Raw genomic sequence first — 4575 nt, 5'->3', positions numbered from 1 at the left:
ATAAAGTGAGGAGTATTCAAGATAAGCTTTTAGCAGCCCAGAGTAGACATAAAAAGTATGCAGACCATAATGTAAGAGACATGGAATTTCAGACTGGTGAGAAAGTTCGTCTTAAAGTGTCACCCATGAAAGGGGTGATGAGATTTGGCAAGAAGGGCAAGTTTAATCCTCGATACATTGGTCCATTTGAAATTCTTGATTGTGTAGGACCAGTAGTATATATATTGGCTTTACCTCCTAACCTATCGGGAGTTCATCCGTTATTTCATGTGTCCATGTTGAAGAGATATCATGATGATGGGGATTACATCATAAAATGGGACCCAATGTTGTTACACAAAGACCTCTAGTATGAGGAGGAACCGATTCAAATTCTCGATCATGATGTCCGAAAGCTGAGGACCAAAGAGATTAAGTCCGTGAAAGTTCAATGGAAGCATCATCCAATTAAGGAAGCTACTTGAGAAACTGAGAAGGACATGTGAGACAAGTATCCCCAGTTGTTCGTCGATTCAAGTACTACTCCACTGTTGCTTTAGCCCATTTTTCCTAGTTTGTCACTCGGGGACGAGTGATGGGTAAATTGGTATCTATTATTACGACATGTTCTCGTTATTATAGAAAAGTCGTCGGGGAAAATTTTGGGTCAGAAAACTTTTTAGTAGTAACTTGAAATTTCATAGTCTAGTCCAGATTTGGAAGAAATTTGAGTCATGTGAGGTCTAGAAAAATCTGGTAATGAATGAGAGATTCAATAATGAATTTGGTTACACTAGTAGATAGCTAAGACATTAAGAAACCCGTACGACTTTACGAAATCGAATTCGGGCGAGTAGAACTCGTGAAACTGATCTTAGCGTGAATGGGTAGTTTTTGAGTGTCATGGATTGAGGGTGTGTTGTGAAATGAGGGTTTGAAACTTTCTGTCTCCATGCAAGCCGCCAGAACGGGATTTATTCCGCCAGGGCGGGGCCGCTGTGGCAGGTTGGGTCCCGCTACGGCGGGCCAATCGTGACTTAAGTCGAAATTAAACCCTAGAAATGTTATTATTCTGTAATTTTCGTTCTTGGGAGCTAAGGGATGAAACAAGGCAAGTTCTTGATAGTTTTCCACCTTTTCTAGCACAAAGGTAATGTTTTTACTCCCTAAATCCGTTTTTCGATCCGTAGAACTTAGATTCTTGGTTAATTACTATTAGGGGAGGGTTTTTGAACTGAATTGGATGGTGGGAAAAAGCCCTAGCTGCACCTTAGGGTCATGGGTTTGGTCTTGGGTTATTGGGTTTGTATAATCTGGGTAAATTAGACCTTAATTATTGATTCTTGCGTTGTATTAATTGTTTGTAGACCTAGAACAAGCGGAAAGAATCCGGAAAGGGAAGATTCGAGTTTCCTAGGAGGATTTAAGCTTGGTTTTGAGGTAGGTGATGGTTTGATTTCTTGTTTGTGTGATGTATGTTAGGTATTGCTTCATTGTAATGCGTGTATGTATGCGAATCTTTCACTATTGATCACACCTAATGCAAATGAGTATGAATGAATGATTGTATGCCATGAATCAACACTTGATTATATGATTTTGAGAATGTACATTGTGATTGTGATTGTGGCTTGTTGAATGGATCGGGAGGTACGTTCCAATAGACTAACTGGTATCCGATGTCACATACCAACATACATATTGGTACGAAGTCACGTTCCGATACACTAACTTGGATCGGGTGTCACGATCCGGCAAACTAACACTTTGGGTATGGGTTCAATGAGAGGACCATTGACTTATCATATATGCGTGTTATTGAAAATGTGAAATGGTACATTGCTCCTTAAATGATAATTGATATTCTATATGTTCGGTATATGCGTGTTTACTATGTTGTGACTGCTTTTATATGTTTCACTTACTGGAATAGCCGCGTAATCCTACCACTACACTGTGGTTGTGTACTGATACTGCAGTTGGTCTTTCTTTTGTTGAGTGTGGGGCATCTTCAGGCAGCTACTGACATACCTCGTTTAGGAGATCAGTGATCAAATCGAATTCAAGGGTGATCCAGTTCTTCCGGGCTGCTATGAGTTCTCCTTTTTGCTCAGTCCATTTTATTTGGACTTAGATTAGTACTTTAGATATTCAGTTGTTTTAGCTTTTGGGGTTGTACCCCTTTTTCTTTAGACTTATGCTTTTGTTAGAGTTTTGGTACACTGACTTTCAGTTTCTAAGGAATATTTCCGCAATGTTTGACAGTCTTGTTGAATTTCCGGAGTTTATGGGAACTCCTTATTTGTTTCTGCATTTAAACCTGCTTCCGTATCTTTAAATGCATAGTTGTTGGTTAAGTTGTTTAGTTTGGGTTGTAGTAATAGTTCTCTCATCGGAGGGTTAGTGTGAGTGCCAATCACGACGGTCAGGGTCGTGCGATACATGTACTTAGTAACTACCATAGGCTGATTAAATAGAGTTAGTGTCACCACCCGAGCCTACACCCCGAATGTGGCCGGCACTCGAGATCCATGACTGGTCCCCAAGCAAACCCTCATCTTGGTTGACTATAAGCGGAAGACTAACTCAAACTTACGTAAGCATTAATTGAAAGAAACGTTTAAAATCATTTTACTGACTCTCAAAACTAAACTGAATATACTAAGTATGAAACATATGTTTTAAATAAAATATCTGTAATTGAGAGACTCTACAAAACTGTCTATCTATGAAGCCTCTACTATACAAATATGAGTATCAGGACAAGACCCACAACTCCTCAAAAGAACTACTACTAACAACTCATAAAACTTGAGTACTCCAAAAGTAAGGAGGCCTCACTCATAAGCAAACAAGCAGAAGAAGTGATCACAACAGACTCCTTTTGAGGATCCTAAGAACATGTATCTCCATCATTAAAAGATGCAGGTTGAATGACATTAGTACATTGAATGTACGAGTATGTAATATAGTTGAATAACAAATAACTGAAAGAAAGGACTGCAATAGATAACAATATACTCAAGCTGAATGTAAAGAAATAAAGGAGCTAAATCATTTGAATCTTTACAAAATACTTTCTCATCTCTTAATTCAACATAATAAGTGATATATAAAAACACACTATAACTCTATTGGGAGATTCTCTAACTGACAACCATCCCTATGAGCTACATGATGATACAACGTCTCGCCCAGGCTGCCAGAATTGTCCTATACCTTGCCAGGATATAGGACACCTCAACTAAGTGGATCCATAATGCTCTGCTTGAAGGCACATAGAACTTATCTAAAAAGTATGATTTTGTACCCATGTTGGCATACATGGTTTATGAGGATTGTGAGTTGTCTGAACTCATTCCCATATCGGTGCTCAATACTACTCCTAATAATATATACTCATTCTCAATGTTTAAAAACATACTCTTCCTCTGTTTTGAGATAATTTCTCAAACTATCCTCTTAAAACGGGTAACTGCTCTTGAAATATCTTTGAACTCTTAACTCATTTAGAAATCAAAGTTTCTATTTTACCAATGTAAAAACTGATACCTTTGGGAATACTTAGTTCCCTTATACTCTTACTCAATCCATACTTGAAAACTCTTCCTCAAAAATATATCAAAATCATATTGTGATATCATTATTGATGACTCGGGAAGTCATACTGCATAAACATTGACTGTATATCTAGATACCATACTGCTTAAAGATTGATGACATACTCGACTGTCATACTAATCATGTTTTAAAAACTCTTTCTCAAAACTCATCATTACTTTCTCAAAAACTCAGTTTAAAACTCAAATGTTGACTTTAAAATGTTTCTCAAAATTTAAAACTCAATTCATATGGTTCATGTGGAATTATGGACATGAACGACTCAACTCAGGGGTCTTAATAGTAATATGAAAACTCAGTACTCAGAACTGAAGAACTCAAGGACACTACACATCTTAAGAATACTTAGCTCATAGGGTTCATGTCGAAATATAGACATGAATGAATCAACTCAAGAATCTTAATGCATAACATATAGAAATTCAATAATTAGGAATAGAATTTCAAAAAGAAACATGAACTCGAGCACTCAAAATCAACTCATCTTAAGAATACTCAATCTAGGGTGGAATCCTAGATTTCTCTTTTACTGATTTGAAAGTAGATGTAGGGCATGAGGAAGAACTAGTCTAACACTATGGTAGCCTTACATACCTGAAAGAACAAGGTTCTTGAAAAATCTTGAAGAAGAACTTGATTAGAAGCCTTGAAACCCTAGCTTGAGGGAGAAAAATAAAGAAAATCTTTCTTGAGATTCTTAAATTAGTTTCTTGAAATATCTATGGCCAAGAATTATGTCTTTTATTAGTAATTCATAATTGTATGGAGGAATTCGAGTTGGAAAGAATGGAATTCTTGGAATAAGACTTACCTTGAAGAAGAATCTTTAAAAATATTGAAAGAATCTTGAATGGAGTCTTCTACTTTGATTTTTCCTTAGAAGAAGAAGAAGGAGGAGGAGGAGGAGGAGGAGGAAGAAGAAGAAGAAGAAGAAGAAGAAGAAGAAGAGGTCTGTAGCATAAATATGTATAAGAT

The sequence above is a fragment of the Solanum tuberosum genome, unplaced genomic scaffold, assembly GCF_000226075.1.
Source record: "Solanum tuberosum cultivar DM 1-3 516 R44 unplaced genomic scaffold, SolTub_3.0 scf00055, whole genome shotgun sequence".
NCBI lineage: Eukaryota > Viridiplantae > Streptophyta > Magnoliopsida > Solanales > Solanaceae > Solanum > Solanum tuberosum.
Note: the sequence above shows the minus strand (reverse complement) of the source record.